Here is a 22,934-nt window from a genome sequence, read left to right on the forward strand (position 1 = left end):
GAACTGCCACCTCTAGCACAAAAAGCAGGCGCCTGAATTCTACTTAATTGGGATCCAAAGCATCAAGGTTTCTGGTGAAGCAGAAAACAGGGAGGGACAGCACATCCCCACAGGCAGAACACCTTGTGTTACACAGAAGACAACAGAAGACAGTCTCACTTAAAGATTAGTGAAGAATCACACACCAGTTTGAGCACACCCTCCCCCTTCACAGCTAATTGATGTGGTATGTAAGCATCACTAAAATCACAGGGAGATTGCTTTGTAAAAACAAGTCTTAATTCAGCATTAAGAGTAACATCATACTGTTTTATGGGGCAACAATCCAGTTTTTTAGCAAATCAGATGGATGACCTAATAACATAAGCTTATCTAGAGTACTGCACAAGAACTCCCAAGCAAAGCCACCTCTCAGGGCCAGTGCTGATCAGGCAGCCTCCTCAGTACCTCTTATACCAGACAATCTCAACGTCCTCTGAGAATAATTTCATATATATCACAAATCTGAGTTAGAAAAAAAAACATACGCTGTGACTTAGATGGCTGTCAACAGCCAGATAATCAGAGCTGGCACAAGACCACCAGAGTACAGAAAAGAGAATTTTTGGCAAAGAACAACAGGAAAATCCCCATTCATGAGGAGAGCATTGTGGGATCTAGTATTTATATGGAGCACTTGACTACAGAGCTGTAAACCAGGAGTTTAATTCATCTGTTCCAGAGGAGACAAAGGTTTGAGCCTCACCAAGGTTGGAGAACGTGGTCCACAGATGCTGCGAGCTTAACACCAACATGCCTGCTCTGCCCCCATGTGCTGCTAGACTTTATAAAGATATATATAATTTTAGTTTAGGAGCAAAAATAGTTTAGTTGAAATACACTCTCCATCATCACCAGTCTCTGCCAGAGCTCGTCACAATCCTATCATCTACAGAGCAACCTGATGATCAGAAACATCAGCCTCACCAGGAGGTAGTTTTCCAGTCCCTGAAGAAGATCACTTGTGATTCAGAAGTGATGGTGGTACCCACACAGACTGAGTCACATTTATCTTTTACTTGTTATCACACAAGCCCCCTTCATATCTGAGTAGTACCAGAGGACCAAAAGTGTACTCGTTTTCCAGAAGATGTGCAAGCTTAGCCCTGTTGCCTCCAGCCATACCTCTGAAGACCAGCATTTTAATTTAAATCAGTACCAAATTTAGCAGGATTTTCACAGCAATTTCCAATGTTCTTATCCGTGCAAAAACACCACTTTTCTAATCATCACTTCACTGGGATATAAACAGAGGCAATCTATTTTCATCCACCTTTAAATTAAATCATTCCTTTCATTTGAGACTCAATTACAAGGCAGCACTTCTCAGAAAGTTCTTGAGACACAGCTGTTACGAGGATGGCACGGCCACAACCAGGATTCAAGTCCCATCTCCTGCCTTCATCAACTGCTTCATCCTAGAGTCTGGCTGTGTTTTAGTCCTACTGTCACCACTATGCTGAATAATCTGCCCTGCAGTCTATATACCCATGGAGTAAAGAATAAGGACACTTGCTAAACACTACTGTAGACAATAGAATCAAGCTCTCCGATCTGGCATGGGTCTATTGATGACCCAAGCCTCCCTGCTTTAGTCATTCACAGCTCTGACCCAACCATTATGTGGGCTAAGGAATCTGTCCAACAGCTCAGAAGCTTTGCTCAACACATTTCCCCCTGAAGTTTTGCAATATTTGGAGAGTCTTCTAAATCCTTTCCTTCTCATTACTTTACAGCCTCAGGCTTTAATTTTGAGAAAGATCCAAGTCCACAACCAATATTCATAGGCGTTGGGTTTTGGTGGTGGAGGAGAAGGAGCAGGGTAATATAACTGAGATTTTTATTTGTTTGTTTAAAATTAGTGAGAAGAAGAGAACATGTAAGGTTTTGAACCATTTCTTAAGCACTTGGGATTAAGAAAAGGACTCAAAAAGCATAATAAAAGTAATTATGACTTAGCAACTTTCAATGGAAACTGATTTACTCAATACTCAGTTGTACCTCAAACTACACTGGTTATACACGTAGTCATGTGTCTATAGAGTGTGTGTTTATGCATATATAGGAAAAGACTATTTAAAAAAAATGCAATATTCATAGGCACTATTTTAAACCCATGTAAAATAATACACCCCCCCCCCAAAATGATGTGTTCATCTAGTCCAAATCCAAAAGCCCCAGTTTTAATGGAGCTTAAGCATCACACCAAAGCTATTTTCTTAAGGAAAAAAAGCCAGACTAGCTTCAAGCTACATATTTTCCTAGTAATATTTCCATTCCAAGCACAACCACCAATATGTTGACATTTATTTGCTACATGTCATTATTTAAAGTTTTACAGCTGCATTCCTTTTGCTTTATTAATGGTTTGTCACTAAAGCCATGTCTATACTTGCCTCATATTAAAGGGGGTGGGGTGGGGGGAAAGGAAAAAGAAACAAAAAGGGCTTCCTTTATTTGTCAGGTCTGGTATGATCCCACCAGAGATAATGCCAGCAACAGTACTGTCTACAAAGCACAGCTGGCTACAGGCATTCATATTATATTTTTTTTAGCAGTATTTGACATAGAAGTACTCCATGCGGAGCTAGATGAAACATGGCTAAAACATCTACTGTGAGACTGGCAAGCTTCACACCAAAGCCAAAACCTTTGGAAACAGGCTTCACACACTTTTTTAGCTCATTTACTCATCCATCCTACTTAAAAGAGATTTATTCACTTTGCATTCGCACCCTTCCTAAAATCTAGTATTCCCGCTACACCTCAGGGGATGCTCATACAAGCAAACTTGATTGATACAAAGGTGAAGTCGGAACACAAGCACCTTCTTTTTCTTGTAGATTCAGAAACATCAGTGGGAGAAAACACCAGACAAGGACTCAAAAAGCCAGGTCACATTTCAGGATATGAGAATTCTTCCTTAGCTAAAATATTAACTGCCAAATACTAACCCACAGCTTATTTTTCAGGTACTAATTCAAATTTGGGGTTTTGTCTAGAAAGCTGACTATATTTAAATTTTAAAAAGATATTTCCTGTGCGTCTACATTCCCTAGGTTTGGCTGGAACGGACCACAGCAATGCCAACATGGAGCGAGAGGCTGCATCTCCCTGTCTAGCTACCTCCATGAATATGGGAAATCACAGCTTCTCATCTTGCTGTAGAGCAAGAAGATATAACCATCCAAGTTTGATGTTTCTCTCTCCAAACCAAACTTCCAAGCCTTTTGAAGTCTGCAAGTTACTGTTACAAACCTGGTTTCCAGTTCAGTATTGCAGCCTTCTACTGCTCACTGAGATGACTTGGTTTCCTTAAATTAATTCAATATGTGAATTCGTAATACATAAATCAGTTGCAAATGGCACTAGAGAGAAAATTTAAACACACAGAAGAACAAACTGTAACTATCTAAAAACCAATGACCATGTATGGTCAATTAACATGACCTAACAGGTTATGTCAGAGTTCTCCTGAAATTCCATAAGCAGTGTGAACCACATCAAGATAACCAAGTCCTGCTTTTCCTAGAAGGTTTTACCCATGCTATTAATGGGGCTATAAGCCAAGAACATTCTTCTTTTCGGGATTTTTTTTCCACTGTCTGTCTATTACAAAGCTGAAGAACCTCTTCAAGCTATGGCAGGCAAATTCAGAGAACCTGGCAAAAGCAAGAAGAGTTCTGACTATTCAGTCCTGTGACCCCTCTCTGCAAAGGCTCAATTTTTATTTCCCTGAAGCAGACCATTAAAAGCTACTGAGCAGAGTGCTCTGCTTTTTTATCAGTCATCTGGAATTACAAAAGTTACACTACAAAGATGATTTCTGATGACAGCTTTCTAATACCTAGCAGAGCCACATAGCCTGGTTTATTTAAAATGCAACAAAAACCCAGGACTAAACACACATTTGCACTTGTGCAGTGGTTACTTAAGGTTATTCCGTCCAATAATAAAAGAACAACCTGCGTAGAGTCAGAAGCTACAGTTTCAGCATTACCGTAGGAAAGATTCCAAACACACACAGTATAAAATTTTAAAAGGAAAAATTTTCTCTTTTCAGCCTAAAATAAAACCCCTTACAAGTTCAAGGTTAGGAAGTTCATATGCAGATGGTGCATGCACACACACAGACACACACAAGCCCGAACAATGCATGCATCAATAAACAAGCAAACAAAAACACCTCAGATTTTCCACAAGATTTGTCCTCAGACATGACAAGCCATTTGCCCATGGCCCAGCCACCTCCTGAGCCAGCTGTGACCTCAGCCCCTCCTGGCCACCAGACACATCGTTGAAGACCATCAATTTCTCAAATTGCTTTCCATGAGATGAAGCTCAAATGCAATGGCAACTGTCAAAGAAAGCCAGAGGCGCACTGGTGCTTAACCTTCCCTTCCTAAATTTAGGACAAACGTCTAACTGTCGTGACCAGTAACCATGAGCTATCCTGCCTTTATAACACCACAAATCACATGGTATTAGCATGTATGGTAGACACATGTCCAGTTCCCCCTAAATGAAATTAACCTAAAACACTCCTTGTAAAGAAAACTCAGACGCTAAGTGTGGCTTCAAAGATGATAGAATCTATTACCCAACAAAAACTAGTTTTCTTGAAATAGAAAATTTCTCCATTAATTCTTCAAAATCAGAAAACACATCCAATTGAGGCTGGGGAGAGGAGAGGCTTGTGTCAGAACCAAATGTATATTTTTTTTCCATTTAAATATCAGCTTATATAGGACAATATGATCTCCTTTCTGCCATTATTTTTATATATATGTATGCATTATATGAGCCCTCTTCTACCATTCTGCATGTAATGGGTAACCTTCTACTGCACAGCAGTTGATCCAATGAATCAAGAAGAACCCACCAGGAACTTCCTTGGTAGCTTACGACGACGGGAAAAGCTAGTTCAGGTGTGACATTGAAAGTCAAAGCCTTTTGATGATGCAACGGATACAATGCCCAGCAGTCACTTAAGAGGTGACTGTTTTGCTCCCCTACCTGGGGCAAACCAGGCTCTGCAATGAGGATATTCAAAAATCAGCAGTTCTCTGACCACAAAAGGGAAGTATTTGTGATACTTGATCTGCACCCTCCAAACCACATCCTAACAGCACAACCAACACAAACCCTCCAATGTTATCTGCACAGCTAGTCTGAACACAGTTTCCCCATCCACCATGCTACACAGACCCTCAAATACCTGTATTGTTATAACTAGGACAAGAGGAAGTAGGAGTCGCTTAAAATATTTTTGCCAAGCTAAAAAAAAAACGTATGGAATCACAGGCTCATGTCAGAGGAGTCCCACCTACCACTAATGTGAAGTCAAACATAGCTTTAGAAACACAGGCCCTGAAAACAGGGAAGACTCGAAGTATTTCCAGAAGGGATCTCACTTCTGCAAAGAAATGCAGTGAAATGCAAAGGGAATAAAAATCCTTTTGCATCTGCAGCAGCCATTACCTGCAGCACATGTTATTCTTCTTCAATAAAAAGAAATATTCTTGGAACAATTTGCTGTTTTCCAGGAGTCTGCATATGGAATTGAAGAACCATATCGAGGTCTGGTATGTCAAATCACGTCACTGCTGATCATTATGTAGCTGAAGAAATGGGTGCTTTTTCCAGAGATATTTTGAACAAACTCAAAAATAATGAAAGAAAAAATTAACCAGGAAAAAATTGCTAGTATGTACAAACAGAATATGCATACACCCCCCATGATTTATTTGTACACACACACATAGACACTGAGAATTTTAAATGAGTACATGACCCACTAGGAAAACTCCCACTGAGAAGCACTTCTGCGTGTTACTGTTGGTGCTGGTGTTTGCATGCAAGAGGTGAAAGAGCTTACACACAGCCACATTTTCCTATTGCATTTTGTACAGCACATGTTGAAATTTAAGATTAATTAAAAAATACATAATGCAATTATATTTTCACTGAAAAGCAGAGTGGTAAATATAGCTGCTTTCAAGAGACTCTTGCCATGGCTTGCCACTTGAATTCAAAAAGGAGTGGTAATAATTGCTCATGTAGAAAAGCCTCTTGAGACATGAGCAGTACCTGGAGGTATGCGCACAGATGGTTGGTCAAGGCACAAACAGTCTGGAATTTGTCTTCTCTGATGTGTGTTCATTAGTTTAGTTAAATCACATCCGTCTGAAGGGCGACGGAAACCTGAAAGCATTCTTTCTCTGTTTAATTGCAAACACGGTAGATTAATTTGAAAGCACCCAAACAGACAGGCTTCTTCATAACAAATTTGAAGAAATACATGCAATTTTAAAAATCTGTTATGACAAAAGAAATCAGATTACAGGGAATGCATACCTAAAAAGCTCACAGGCAGTTTATGAAGAGGCAGTAAAATGCCTGGTGCTTGTTCTGTGTGCCATTTCACAGACAAGACCACCACCAGTAGCTGGATCCTATCTCCAGCAAGCTGAAAAGCATAAACAACCTCTCAAAACTTAACCACTGCAATTTATCAGTGGGTTTATTCCCCTCTACTTTATTTTAAATAACAACACATTTCAATGTCCATGGTGCATTCCCTCTCTAAAGATGGAATTAGCAGTATTCAGTTTGATAAGAGATCAAGGAAAGTTAATGATGTTTTCCTCCACACTGATGTAAGATTACTAAAGATTATGAAAGTTATCCAAAGCATAATGATACGATGATTTTCAGCAGTCTGCATTTATTTAAATCTAAAATTTTACTCAAGTTTTTGAGACTTGAAACTCCATTCTTTTTAAAGAACAACAATTTGGCAATGCAAGCAGCCCTCACAGGAAATGTTTGTCATTTCAGAGCAAACAAACTATATATATACGTAAAAAAAAAGGCCCCTAGCTCAACTTTGGGATGAAATGGAGTAACTAAATAGCTTCAAATGCATACCAGAACCGAGCATCAGGAATGGAGAGATGAGGTCAAACGGCATCATACAGAAGTGTCTTATTTCACAAGGCAAGTACAACTCATCAGCATACAATAGCTCTGATGAAACACCGGAATAAAGCAAGCTGGTGCACAAAGGAGTCTTTTATCAAAGGAAAACTTCACGCCATTAGGTTTTTTTCCCCTAGTTTTCCGGAGGGGAATCTTGTGAAAAGTTGCGCACGAAAAGCCAACCCACCCTCCTCCCACCACCACGTCTACCCAGGGCAAGTAAGTGCCCCAAAGGGCAGTCATATTCAGGTGAAGACATAATGGCACTGGATTTAAGGAAATGAAATACACCAGAAGTGAAACAGATCAACAAAATTTTATGAGGCTTATATTAGCTACAGCTGAACAGAAAGCCGCAGGCAGATGAGCTAATCCAGTGCCTCCATAACATTCTCACTCAAATTCATCTGCTGCTCAAAATCAATTCTAAAACATGCAAACACACCAGTTTAAATTAGTCATTTTTGCTATTTATATCCCTTTCCTTCCATGTCCTCACACATTTCTTTCCTCACCTTCCTGCATATTAGTGACAAGAGCAATAGGGTGAGGTTAACTCTTCTTGCACAGTGGGGGGCCAATTATTTTGTTTCCACGATTTTTTGTACTGCTATTTCTTCACATTTTTAATGTTGGGTTTTTACATTTAAAAAGACCATCTAATTATAGACTTTCTTCTGGCACAATTTACATTAAATAGCAACTACATTAAACATTTATTTTTTTAAAAGGAAAATTAATTTATGTAATTCCAAAAATACAATAAGTAATCAACATTTTAAGTTAATTTATCCCTGCTTGTCCACCCTCGCAGAAACATTGAGTAAGAGTTCCGGGTGCTGATCAATCGACAGCTGTACAATACACTACCAACTGGACTCAGCCTCTCTGGGTTGTTCTAGAAGACCACAAGCCACATCACAAGAACGGGCACAAAGCGGGACCTTTCAATTTCACTGACATCCTCCTCTCCACTGGCCAGCAGGAGAGGATGCCACCCTCCCAGCTGGAGTCCTCCACATGCCAGGGTGAGGAGTAGAGGATGACAGTGCCCTGACATCTCCCCATCCTACAAACTGGTCCCCTAATGGCAAAAGGCCATTTTGTCCAACAGTGTTGCATGTTTCCTAATTAAATGATAATCCTTTCAGGTTCTCTACATTCTATAATGCCTCTGACAAAAGCAATTTACAAATGAAATTCACAATGTCACAAAACATATTCAGTAAGTTTAAACACTGTTTCAAACAAATACCAGGTTACTCCAACTATTCACTTGAGGAGGAACAAACCCCTTCAATCCAGACCAACACCTGTCTACAATTTGGGCCTCAATCCTGCAGACATTTGCACCAGAGTATGTATTTATGAACCCTTAATAGTTTCATTAGCAGTCTACCAATACATTGAACACCCCTGGATGAAGGCTGCACATGCCTAGGGACACCAGCAAAACCTCTACAAGAAGAGAAGTTCCTGCACAAAGGTGCAAGTCAGATAAGGCATATACTTCATCTGTTTGCTTTCTGCCTCCATTTAATGGCCAAAGTATTAATCACAGTTAGAGGCTGATAAGCATAGCACTTGGTGACAAATATCCTCCTCCTCATCTCTGCTCTCTCAAGTAATAACCTCCCTGCAATAATATCACAAAGACCTGGTTATCTTTTCTAGATTTCCTGTGCAGTGGAGAATCTACTGAAATCAATGGGGTGGGTTTGTTGGTTGCTTTTACTGCTCATCAAACTACGATGAAAAAGAAGGGTATCTACCTTATCAATCTACAGCACTTGAAAAGCACGCATACCAAATTCCATTTGCAACAAGGCTTCAGCACACCTTTGTGCAAGACAAACTTTTTTGTTGCCACCGTTCACAGCTAACCTGACTCTGGGCTGACGCTGTGCTGACAAAGTGGCTCATTGTGTTATTGTGGGAAACCGCTTCGGAGAGATCTCCCATTCAGCCCTGAGATTCAAGAACAGGCATTCACACGGAGCGGCCGCTGCAAGGGAGTACCTCTGGATGGCTGCCGGAGACCTTTCTCATGTAGAAGGAAAGTTGAACCCATTATTATAGAATGTAAGTGTCTAAACTCAAAAAAAAAAAAACTATCCAAAACCAACCAAAAACCCACCATCCAAACCCCGCCACTCTAGAACTTCTCTGCATCAAAAGAAAAGTTAAAGTTTTGTTTCACCATTCCTCACTTTCTCAGAACAAAGTAAAACATGCAAGAGATTTTTACTTTTCTGAACCACTTCATGAAAATGAAAATAATATGCTACCTATGAAGGCTTCTCATACTCTGAGGTAGATAGGAACTTGTATTAAAAAACCCCAAACAAACACCACCAACTCAAAAACCACAAAAAAAAAGAAAGAAACCACACATACACAGAATCATCAAGCCATTGTTCCTTTTTCAATTGAGCAATTTTGGTATGCAGCCCCTTGCAGGAAAAAAGCCTCTCCTACTCCAGGTATCTGATTTTTATCTCTCATGATAAAAAAAATTAAGGAATCAAAAACACTTGATCTTTAAATGCAGAGTACTTAGGGGTTTTGTTTTCTTTAAGGTGGGAAGACACAGGTTCTCTACCTAGACAGAATATGCTGAATATTCTCCATCACACTGAATATGCCAACTAATGCAGCTATAAAACTCACATCACTTATTAAATGGGTTAAAAAGGAAAACCTTTGGGTTTTGTTACCTGTCTGAAATGTGGCACAGCTTGTAACACAGATTGGAGAAATGAAGTTCTGTTGATACAGCAGGAGACAGTCCAGTGGGGTTACCAACACTCGGCTTGCTCATATCAAATTTTGAGTCCTCGCCCTTATAACTAAATTAATTCCCATGTTCTGCCAATTCATTCAGGCAATGGAAGGCTAAAAGTTACTATGAATAAAAATAAATTGGTATTCTTCTTTGGTAATAATCAACACAATGGAGTATCGGACAACTTTTATTATGAACTGGGAAACCAACATCACTTAAAAATCACAGCAAACCCAGCAGTGCTGGTTGAAAGGCACGGTGGCACAGTGCCAGGGAGACAGATGCTCTCCCCTCTACGTGCCATGGGTATGGTTAAAAGGCAACAGCCCCAATCCTATAAATCCTAGTTACAGGAGTTATTCAGTACTCAGTTAAAAGCGTTTGTTCATAAAAATCATAGAATGGCTTGGGTTGGAAAAGGCCTCAAGACTGTCTAGCTCCTACTCCCCTGCCATGAGCAGGGACTCTTCATCCTAGACCATGTTATCTAAGGCTCTGTCCAACCTGGCCTTGAACACTGTCAGGGATGGAGCATTTACCCCTTCCTTGTGCAACCTGCTCAAGTGCCTCACCACCTTCACAGTAAAGAACTTCTTCCGTATATCTAACCTGAATTTCCCCCTAATATTTCACCTACTGACTTTGATACTACAGTTTTCAGTGTTAGCAGAGCACGAAAACGCAGTATCAGTACTGAAAGGTTAACACACCTTACACTCTTTTTTCTTTTTTCTTTTTTTTTTTTTTTCCACAATCCTCCTAAATTCTAGAAGCAGCAGCCCACACCTTCCAGTCCACAGCCATTGCCAGCCTTCGGGAATAACCCCTGAAAGAGTCAATCTAAAGGCAGTCTATCTTTTTTGGTTCTTCAGGGGTTTTAACTACGAAGTATCATCCATAATGTTCTTCCTTACTGCTTTTAGCTCCAAAACAGGAGAAAACATCATGACAGCTTGCTGTTACTGCGAGCATAGGCTGAAAGGAAAACAGAGAGAAAAGGGAAGGAAATGCATTCTTACACCAGCTCTGCAGATGGACACCCAGTTTGCTGTTTCCCAAAAACTTGAAGGACATAGTTGTGACCATCCAAGCCTAAATAGACTCCATTTAGGATAAAAACAGTCAGCATTAACCTGCAGGCTGCCATAAAAAATGACTTTTGAGGAAAGGCAGCTCAGGTGCTTTATGAGACACCCAAGGGCACCCATGCCCACAGAGCAATACGGGCAACACTTCTGGATGTTGGAGACAAGCCCTCGTGCACTAAGTAGCCCACACAACTCTGCAGAAAGTAGAATTTTAAAGACAAATAATAATTAAGGTGCTTCAAAGAAAGCAAGAGAACATTCTTTTGGGAATGTCAATAGGCACATACACAAGACAATAATAAGAACCAGAAACTGAGCTAGGTAAAGGAAGGTAAATATTCCACGGTCAAACTGCAGTAATTCTTTAATGCAAAATTATAATTTAATAAGAAAAAAGGGGTCAGTTATGCTTCTTTATGCTTCCTTGTTGATACAACCACACACAGCTCCAAGGAAGTCAATTAAAGGCATGAAACTAAAGTTAGCTTTCCGCATCCTTTACATGACACAATTCTAGTCAAGCAATAAATTTGAACGGACAAGCAGCAGAAAGCAAACCAACTTTGAAGCTTCATGCCACATGCAACTGCTGTTTCGTTTTCCCTTGTTACACTTGAATAAATTCATTTCCATAGCTGCATACCAAACTTCTGAAGTGCAAGAGTCTAGAGTCTATTCAAACACATTTAAGAAATCCACAGAAAGGAAGAAATTGTCCTCTCTAGAGGTGAACCATACAAATGCTGGTCTTACTGAGCACCAGTGGGTTCTTAATCAAGAGGAAAAAAAAAAATGTTCCTGACTTAAGACAAATGCACTTTTATTTCTGCTCTGAGAGATACCCGAGTACATCCCTTACTCTCCCTGGCTCCGTAACAGCATCCCCAGCCCCACGAATGCAACACGCTATTCCAGCGGAACAGCAGGGAACCATAAACTTCCTGGCCTGCCTGTTGCTGAAAGCATGCTGCTGTCAAACCCCATGCTGAGAGCCCTTCCACCCCAAAATGCTACCAAAAGTTTAGTATTTTTCTTAGGAATGTTTCACACCACCTCTACAGACATGGGAGGCCACGACAAACAGGGATGCACCTTGCACAGGCTAAGCAAAGGCAGGTAGCAGTCACAAAGCCATGCATCAGGATCACCCCCTTTCCATTCAGCCCCAGAGCCAAGCCAGGGGAAAGCAGTACCACAGGCACTGGCCAGAACACCTTTGTTCTTTCCCTGCTCCACTCATTTTCAGAAGGTAAACTTCCTTCTTTTCCCAAGTTGGCATAAACAACCTGATTGGTACTTAAAAACATGGGGTAGCTCCATTGTGCAAGCCTCAGAGTAGACTAGCAGCATGTAAAAATAAAATCGGAGTTTATCTTTGGGTCTTTTTCAAGAAAATCATTTTGTCAGAGATAAACCTCTAGCAACAAAATTCACAAGACTGGAGCTTCCTAGAAAGTATAAATACCCTCCACATCATCCATGGAGTATTTCATTTACAATTCTAGCTAGAATTCAAAACTTGAAGTGTTTCAGAAAGGCAGCAAAAAAACTGGCTTTATGTCTCAAAATATACAGAACTGAATTTCAAGAAATGGACTTCGACTTGTCTAGTGTATGAGAGTAAGGAAAATTACCTTAAAAAAAAACCTTAAGTAGTTTTGAAGGGTTGGGGAGAAGGTACAAATAACACCCAGTTCATTCACAGAATTCCAATAAACAGATGACCACAAAACAAGCAAGTCCTTCCAAGGAAAGAAAATCCCCCTCAAAACTCAAGTTGAAGGAATTCAAGCATGAAAAAGACTGAATCTACAAGAAAGGCTAATTCTTTAAAAACATTTTCTACTGTACCTTGCACAAACACTTCACCAAATCCTGACAGTCTTCAGTATTCAGCTTTTCCTGGACATGCACCTCACTTTGCTTATTGCAAGAGAAATTCACAGAAATCCTGATGGAGCAAAGAACGTTACACGAAGTTTATGTCCTCTTAGACCGATTTCCACATCAAATACAGAAATATAGTATATATGCATATGAATAGATTTTAAAAAATAAAATGGGGGTTGACAGCAATTGATCTTCAGCACTGGAGGAAGAAAGTTCAAAATATCAGCAAAACCAGGAGTTAGCCTTCAGAGCTCCGTAGGCAGCCTGCCGGCATTAGCACAGGATGCAAGCAAGGAACAAGCTTTCCCAGTGAAATTTGGTTGCCTCAGTTTTACCTGAATGCTATAACTGACACGTGGCCCAACGAGATTTTATTCCACTGCTTTAACACCCAGGAGAGCACTACCAAGGCACACACAGTTTGTGTGAATAAACTGGAACACCCAGGCGCTATCACCAAGAGTACAGCTTAATCTCAGTTCTTTAATATTTACATTCTGACCCAGTTCAGTCACATTTTGGCAGCGCTCAGCAGAGCGGAGCCCATACGGATACCCACCTTAACAATACAGTATCCAGTTAATCAGTGACAAAAGCCTACTCATTAACCCCACTTGCTCTTCGAGCAAAAAGCTTCACAGGTCTAAGAAATTCAAGCAGGTTGCATTTGGTCCCTAATTCCTAGAGGAAGAGTACGTATTTTTCCATCATTTGACATGCTAATATCTGGTTTCAAAAAAATAAGAAAAACTGACATTGTTTCTTACCTACACCATAGCATGTTCTTGGGGCAGAGAAAGAAGATGACATGTCCCTGCAGCAATTTTAATGAAAAGAGCCTCAACAGTAACTGACCCATGTAGAAAAAAGCACTCCCACTCTCTCTGATGTTAATATATTCTTCCTCCTGCTTCTCTCTTCAGTCCCCAGTCAAATTCCAGGTTGACAGAGAAAGACAGTCTGGGTGTTCAGAGCTGTTTTAAACTGCTGATGAGTGTGCAGCAATGGAGCATACTGCAGAGAAACCCCCCAAAACCAAACAGCTGTTCAGAATCTCATCTTCCTCCTCATGCTCACTAAGGAAATTCCTTCATCCTTCATGAATTCTGACTAATTTTTTCTATTGCCCCAGATGAAACTTCAATAATAAGATTTCTCTCTAATCCTGTTCTGTGTCCCTAGGCATTGCATCAAACCCTGTTATGGATAACCTAAATATCAGATTTCTGGGTGTATCTCCTCACCATCCAACAGGTGCCAGTTATCTTAAAATTCATAAAGCAACTTAAGAGTGCAACATATTGAAGTGAATGCTACAGCTCTACACCAAGAAGTAATCACTGATTACAGTTTTAAATACTCAGAAATTAGTAATACGAAATTCAGCACCATTACAAGTAACTTCACTCTTGGTGTCTTCTCTGTTCAAGGAAGAACAGAACAATATTTATTATCATTTCAATCAAAAACTCAACCTGTTACAACCTTTTCTCTTTGAATTTGTAGCTGAAGAAACTGTGGATGCTCTGCTTTTTAATCCTCATCCATATACATTAGTGGTGCAGAAATCTCAGATGAATACTTGGTAAGAAGTAATGAATGACACATTCGTTCTCACATATATTGAGCAAACAATATTTATTATTAAGATGTACTGTAGGTTACCCTGCTCTTGCAGGGGGGTTGGACTAGATGATCTTTTGAGGTCCCTTCCAACCCTTGGGATTCTGTGATTCTGTGAGGTTCATAAGTCTTGAAGGCTTTCACTGTTTTTAACACTTCTTGAATTGATTAAATTAAGGAAAGTTGCTTTGTTACTAGTAGTTTCCTTCCTATGACTAACACAAGTGGGTTGAGTCTCCCTATCCATTAAATATGGAAAAAGTACCTATGCTAATAATAAAGCAGCAGTACAATCACTGACAGCATTCTGCTGATATCACGAATGCTGAAGCATCATTGGGTGGTAAAAGGATTAAGAATTCATGAAGATTAACAGAAAACTGATCAAAAATGCAGAAGTGTGGTGTATCTAAATGCAGAAGTGTGGTTGTATCTAATTTCAGAACTACTTAGCCGGTAAGCCAACATGATTTTTAAACCAGCTAGCAGACTGGAAACTCACTCTCAGAAGTCGCCCTTCCCTCTCTAGGAAGGATTACTATGGGAAAAGCATGATTTAGTGCAGTTTAATATGCAGCATGCATTATATGCCAGCTGCCAGGTCTACAACTGTTCCTGTAACAGGCATCTACATCTGTCATCAAGCTACTTAGCTGCTGGGAAACCAGTAATGAAGAACTAAAGCAAGTGAGATCCCTATCTCAAATAAAAATGGGTATAGCAGACAAAATGATAAAGTATTTATTTTAGACTTTATGTTAGATTTAGTATAACACACAGTCAAACACAAGATGGAGATCACAAAAAGATTTTTTAAAACCATACCCAAAAAACTTCATCACTGGTGAGAAGATATCAAGACATAGAACAGGTGCATAAAATTCTATGCTGGATTCAAATTTCAGCATTCAAAGGCATGCCGGTGGCCCGAAAATAAAACAAGGGGGGAGAGGTCTGTTTAGTACAATAGCATCAGGCCACTGTTCATCAGTACAATAAATCTGATAATTACTTTTACAGCTTCCCTTGGTAGCTCTATCTCCTGTAGTCTACATTCAGGGTCTTACTGTCCTCATATCTAATCACAGAGGTTTAAGATCATCACGTAAGTTATGAGATATGTACATGTACACACACATACATATGTGTTCGTCTACATGATAGGAATAGTTATCTTCATTTATCTTTAAAGCCTTAGAATACTTACACCATGTTTAAAAATAAGCAAGTACAAAGAATTGCTAAAGACTTTAAAGCAAAGTGATGAAGAGAAAAGCTCACTTTCTCCCTCTCTTTTTCCTGGACTTAACCTGCTACAAAAACCTGTAGGCCAATGGTGCGTTCTTCACTCTCAAAGCACAGTGGGCCTGTATCTCAAAGCCTTACACATACTTGCTTCAAGAACAGAGCAGCGTACCAGGGAGTGCAGCTCCTGCCACTGGCACATACCAAAGATTCCACGACTAAAATGTTCTCATCAACTGGGATTTCTGTTAGAACATGTTACTCCAGCCTCAAAAAGTGCAATCTCGGCATGGTAAGTTTAGCTTTGTTTCAGAAAGCCTTCTCTTTGGTGCTGGGAATGCAGAGAAAATAGGTTAAGAAATAAAACATAAACCATAATCCTTGTTTTTCCAAAAACAACGTCCAGCTACAAACCTTAAGAACGCCACACATCTACCAAATTCTCTTCTCTTTTCATTAGCACAGGGAAGACAGAAAGAGAGGTACTTTGTTAACACCTCACCTCTTCATTACGCTGCCTTCTTTCTGTTTTACTGAATTACTAAATATATCTTGCTTCTAGTTGTGTGTACAGGTAAATTACACCTTTATGAAAATACCTGTTGCTATAAACATGCACAAAAAAAACCAAAACAACCCCAAACACAAACGGAAAAAATCTTGGTAAACAATAAATTCTCATTGTATTTTAACAGCTGTAGGTCTTTGCTAGCAACAGCTATCCCAGAACACAAAGCCACATTCACGAGATCAAATGAATGATATCTGAAGTTTACAGAAGGAAGCATATACAGTCTTACAAAAGTATTTTCATAGCAGGAAGCTATAAGCACTCCTCTGCACTCCAGTGGCTGCTGACCCCTCCGCACTGTAAGCAAGCCCTGCAGTCAATAGGGGAGCAGGCAGCAGCAGTGCTGCTTTAGCAAAGCACACTTTAGTTTCACTACGAGATTAACCAGATTGTAAATCATCAATAAACCCTGCTTTATGATTTAGGCTTTAATTCACTATGAACATGAAGGCAAGACATGCAACGGAGCCTGGTGGAGGTCAGTCTGGAGGGCTCTGCTTTGCCTGCCCCCATCTCAAGGCTCAGCCATCCTTGAAGCAAATGCCTTTTTAATTGAAATGTTCAAAAGTCTCTTTTCCAAAGAATCTAAGGGTTAATTGCTGTACACTGTTGACAGTGATAAACACAAATCAATGAATATTCATGCAACTAAGCATGTTAGTAGTTTATCAATACATAAAGGGTGTGTGGTTTTCTGTTCTCCAAATCTTCCTATTTCTTCACTTCAGATAGAAAAATAAGAAACTTCTCATCTACCACGTGCAAGTCTCCCTCCCCCCTTTCCATTTTGTGGATTTTTCTGTTGAAAAATAAATTCCTGAGGACAGGAAATTTCCTGCACAAAGGATATCCAGCTTTATGACACTTAAAATATTGCGCATTCCTTCTTATCTGTCATTGAGCACGCCGGTTTTTGGCATGTGCAATGTTGGTTTGGGTGTGTAATGCCTTTGGGGGGCTGGGCAGAGCCTCTCCACAGATTTCCCCACAGTGGTTGCAGCCTCACACCTTCAGATAAATCGGCTCCTTCAAATTTCCCTTTTAGCCATATTCAAACCCGCTGTCGCACTGCAGTCCAAAGAGAAGCGACGCAGCATTGCTTTCTAATGCTGGCTATCAAGAGCACATCCTTCCCCAGCCTCTCCTGATAAGGTGCTTTAAACTACGCCTATAACTCTCATCTTAAGGCCTAATCTGGTTAAGGTGGCTTGGCCTTTCAAGCGATCCCTTCTTTAAATTTCCTCAACAACTGCACTCCACAAAAGCAAACATCCTGTCTCACTTGCAGAGTCAGATCCCAGTTGTGGCAGGCAGCTGCCCGCAGCACAGGCAGGAGGGGAGCAAGGATGAGCAGCAACAGCTCCAGCCCACACCAGAGAGCTCCACTGGCCACCCTCATTACAGAGATGGTTCATTCACCAAAATGGACCAAAAGTTATGGTAACAGGCACGTGGTTTTAAACAAAAGTTTGGCAGGTCTCCAAGCAGCTGGCAGGGGGTGGTACTGCAGCCACTGGTGTCTATCCCACCTCCCCAGGCAATCAACTCAGAGCCAAACGCATTCAGAACTGGGCTTTCTGGGGTGACCAGTGACTGTACAGAAATCTGAAGTTTTAAATTAAGTCACCTAAATTACATGGTGCATATACCAAGGGATAGTCAGTCACATCCCAACCTACTATGCAACCCTTCCCTGCTTGACCAGCTTCAAGCCCCACAAAACAAATATCCAAGTTGACGATTCACATCTAACACTCTCTCAGCAGTCAGTGGCTGCCTTTCTTAAACAAAAGCAGACAAATCTTAAAAATCACTCATATCAAAATCAGGATTCCATCCTTCTAGTGCACTCTTGACACTTCAGTAGCTTGCTGTCTCTTCCTTTGAGAAGAACAGCCAATATCTGAAGCTAAACACTGACAAGCAGTTGAGGTAAAGCCAAGGTTGCAATCTCTGGAACGAGGGCAGCTGTACAATGACAGAAGGCAAGCATTTCAAGAAAAAAACAACAAAATTCTGACAGGACAAAATTGCAGCTATGACACTTGGGTCTTTTAAAAATACACTTCTCTAAAGGTTTACAAGTGATGTTTATTATCTTTCTAATAAAGAGACATCCAAATCTAGCCTCAGTAATAAAGAGTACTTTCACCTGACATCTTTGCCAGTCTCTATTTAAACATACCTTGGTTTTTAAGAACACCAAATCACTGTGGTTTCACTGGAGAGAAAAGGGGCTAATGCTCCATTTGTAGAAAACTTCAGAATACCAGCTACCATTCCTAGTACTCTATAAAGATCATGCTTTTCAGAGTGGTTTAGAATGTTTTAATACAGCCTTAGCCAAAGGATACTCATTTCTGTCAATTATACTTGCAGCTAATGGCCACAGAAGACCCATTACAAGGTCACCTCCCCATGTACTGACCCCTGTGTCCCAATAGCATGTACACATGAACACACCCTCCCAACCCTGGCTGATCTAATGCAATGCTGAACTCGACACCCAGTGACCACCACAACATCCAGGGCTGTCCCCCTGCTAGGTACTTTGACACCACCCTTAGCACAAACTCACAGAGGGGATTTTATTAATAACAGTTCAAATATAAACATACAGTTTTAAAACACTACACAGGACAGACTAGAGAAATCACCACTGCCACAAGAGAAACCTCCTTCACCTCTTCTTGTGGCAAAGCACTCCTAAAGATACTTAATCAACTATGGCCACAGAAGCAGTATTCATAAGAGCAGTATTCCCTTTGAAAAACAGCTCTAGAGAAAGAATTATGTATCACCAGGTGCTTGGACATAGTCAGGCTTCAGTAAGCACTTCAGCAACAAAAGTAAAATTGTAGTGTCTTGTCTCATTTCTGTTGGCCTTGTTAGCTGGCACAGGTTAGATCCTACTCAGTCCCTCATATTAGCAAGTAATGTCAAACCAAAATCCAAACAAACTACATCTTGATTTGCTCACAAATCAGAGCAAGAACTTTATTATAAAGTCATGTTTATTCCAGAACACTCAATGCCTGGGGAAAACTCGCCTCTAGAAACACTACACTCAAATATTTCATAGCCACAGCATTACTTTGCTGATGTTTAATACCGACAATGCAAATTTACTCAAATCAGCAACAGGGAGCATCGCAACTGCCCACTCAGTTTGTGACAGCTCTCAGATGAAGCCTGCTGGTTTACAGGCATAATTCACACTGTTGGATACATAATACCTTTTGGTCTTCACTTCTTTGAGATCACTCTGCTGTCCCACTACTCCAGACTCACTGAGCTAGTGGGTCCAAACATTTAAAAGCTGAGACCAAGCAGTTTCCAAGGGTGAGTACCTACATTAGACATTGCCAACAAGCTTTGACTAGACTGCAGGAGCAAGGAATAGAATTTGGAGAGCACAGTGTTTGGTCTGACACATCTGCCCACAAGGCACAGAGGGAAGAGAACCAGCAATGTAAGCAGAGAAGTCTTTGTCCTTAGGTGACACTGAGGCAATCTACACATGCCAGAATTGTTGTGCAATTAGCATGTTCTTAATTTTGTACCCTTAGAGAAGTAAGTAAGCATACTTAATCAACTGAAAATAAAGTAATGCAAAATAAAGCAACCCAAATAACTAATTAGTTAAAAGATGTCAAATGGAAGCAAAATGAAGTGTCTAATTATATACAGTCAATTCAAGTGTACAACACAATACGGACCTACAAAAAAACGCTATTTCCTAATTTAATCTGAACAATCCAGCTAAAGACCACTGCTGAGTATACTGAAGAGAAAAAAAATGTTAAGAAACTAAACACAACAGTTAAAATTTTTCTGGTGAGGTTCAATGATATCTTTTCAGTTCAGTGAAGATAACCGACAAACATGAAGCAAATTCACAAGATTCAAGGCTTCCTCCAAGACAACTGTATGCAACAAAACTAATTTAAAGACATGACATCAAAAAAATGAAGGTTTTGGAGTTTTTCTCCAAAATTCACATAAATTGTATACTCTCCTGTATCTTCAGCTTTTCGTTTCAAAGCAGCATCTCAATCTGCAAAATCACAGAATCATAGAATGGCTTGGGTTGGAAGAGACTTTAAAGCTCATCCAGGTCCAACCCCCTGCCGTGGTCAGGGACACCTTCCACTAGACCAGGTTGCTCAAAGCCCCGTCCAACCTGGCCTTGATCACTCCCAGGGATCAGGTAGGCACAACCAAAACCATTAAGCCTCCTGAGAAGCTAGTGTACGCAAGTACCAATTCATCAGGGGAAAATTTCCTCAACAAGCTCTATCCCCATTACTCATTTCTTTGTCCCTCAAAGGGTTCTTTAACACTATTGGCTGACATCAGTCATGAATGTCACAATCTTAATGCAAGCGACTGAAGCTTATCAATCACTGCCATAATTTTAACAGCTTAGAAACTTCACAATTTTAGGGACGAGTATCTTGAAAATTATGAAGTTACTGTGCTGTGAATCAGAGAAAAGGCTACCTATATGCGTGTCAAAATCCCACTGTTTATTCTGAACTGAGTAATCACTACAGAAAGTGAGCATCTGTAGGAAGGTGGGGAAAAGGGAGAAGATAATGGGGCATTTCAGAGGATATAAAGTCCCTTTGGATGCTTTTCCAAATTCAGTTCCACAGAAACCAAATGCCAAATATAATGGACATTTCTGATGTCCATTTCTGACAAGTTGGTTTGGGTCAGTTGCTTTTTAGTTAATTTAATTGTATGTCACTACTTTGGTAACAAAAAACTAGCATCCAAAATCCTTCTGTGCGCCCTTGAAACGACAACACTATAACTTACCAAGGAATGCTGTTGAGGTTCTTACAAATATTGCGGAAATATGTTTTTCCTTATAAAATCAAACCTATTGTTAGGAAAAATAAGGCATTTCCAGTGCAGTATGCCAAGCACAGTAAAATTCAGTCCTTGAGTAGGAAAGCATAAATTGAATTGAATCAGGTGGGATCAGGGCTCTTTTTCGTTTGGAGCAAAATAGATTCAGTGTTGGGAGTATTTGACAAGGTATTAACAGTAGTTTAATAAAAAAATAAAGGTAAAAAGATTGACTTTTTTGAGTTGTTTTGTCTTAAGTGTGAGTATTGCAAATTCTGAAAGATATTTGGGAAGACTCAGGAAAACCATTTTTAGAAATAACCAAGAAATCCTGAGCTGCACTTGTCATGCAAGTTTCCATCAAGCCACATTAGCAGTCCTCTGAAAAACAGAATTAACCAAAAAGATGCTTGGAATTCCTTCTGCATTACACAGACCTTATTCCATGTCCGGAATCCCAGCTCTCCCTCATGCCCACATTTAAATCATTCCCTCACCCTTCAGCAAGACAAAGCCTACTGCTGAAACCATGTCTCCCAAGACACAAGTGAAGAAAAACAGCAAGTGCAAATGTAGCCATAGTGTAGGTGAACCTATGTAAGCTCAGCTGCACTCAATTAAGCTAAGCCCATTGTCTAAGGGCAGACCTCTCTCTCTCTCTATATATATACACACACATATAGGGAAACATGACCTGAGGGCTACATTCGTGGGTGGAAAAACCAAACAGACTTCATTAAGCTTTGCCCCATATCTCAGCAAGCTTCTTTTTGGATGCATCCTAGTAGCTGAGATTTCCAACCAAGATATTACTAAAAGGAGATCTTAATAATCTAATAGTTCTTTATACCACTTGGAATCCAGCATACAACCGAGATACCTCTGTTACAGATACCTTTCTGTTATTCATTCATACCATGGTATTTCAGCACTAGAGTTGTGTTTGTGCTTCCGAGCTTGCTATCCCTTCCCCTTTAAGGGCTGAAGTCAAGGATCCGTGGACAAGCACTTCAAGTCAAACAGACCCTTTGCTATTTCAGGCTTTAACAGATTACAGCTCAGCTGTATTCTGTCTGAACTTTTGTTTATCTCTTACCAATGCTGCACTAATTACTCCTGACAAAAGACAGACTTTAATTAACAAGCAATGACCAACTTTTATCTATAAACTCTTCCATCCCATACAAGTTCTGCCTTTATGTAGCTATTAATTACCAAATTTTAGCAGTAATTAGGAGGTACTCTTATCACACAGAGTTAATGCAGAATTCAAATCACACAGGAGAGGCACAGGTCACAGGGACTGCCAGGGACACCTTGTCCATGGGAGAAGCCAAGCTGTACCTCTACCTGGGAGACAGTATTTCTATAGATCTGGGGTATTTGTGTTCTTGCAGCACACGCTGTTCCAGGAAGGCTAAGTGGCTGCTATTCAGAGCAAAGCAGCGAGCAAATATAAAAACAGACAAGATCTCCACCTCAAGCTGTTCAGAAGAGAAAAGGAAGCGCTTTCCTGACATCCTTTCACATACAGGATGTGAAAGCCCATCTCTTCAAATACGAGAAACAAAGAGGAGAGAGTTTCAAAGTAGGAAGAAATTGAGGTATTGGGACAGGCAACTAAAGTGAACACTGAAGGACAAAAAGTAATGTAAATCAAACCCAGGTAGTCAAACTGTCCTTTTAACTGGCACATGGCTTCCTAACGTCTACTACAGGAATTCTTCAAGGTGTCGAGAAAGAACACTGACGAGACAAAGAGATTTTACCTGTAACATTTTTGCACTTACCTTCCCTTAACCCTTTTCCTTTAGTGTGGAAGGTGGGGGTTAAGCGGCAAGACCAGCAGAGAGGG

General features: G+C 40.2%; 1 protein-coding gene across 1 annotated transcript in view; it reads right to left on the reverse strand.

The window, feature by feature from the left end:
• The window catches only part of FNDC3B (fibronectin type III domain containing 3B), a 206,927-nt gene that overhangs the window by 166,732 nt on the left and 17,261 nt on the right, over positions 1-22,934 (reverse strand). The gene's annotated exons all lie outside the window — the stretch shown is intronic.

This window comes from Lathamus discolor, chromosome 3 (genome assembly GCF_037157495.1).
Source record: "Lathamus discolor isolate bLatDis1 chromosome 3, bLatDis1.hap1, whole genome shotgun sequence".
Classification (NCBI taxonomy): Eukaryota; Metazoa; Chordata; class Aves; order Psittaciformes; family Psittacidae; genus Lathamus; species Lathamus discolor.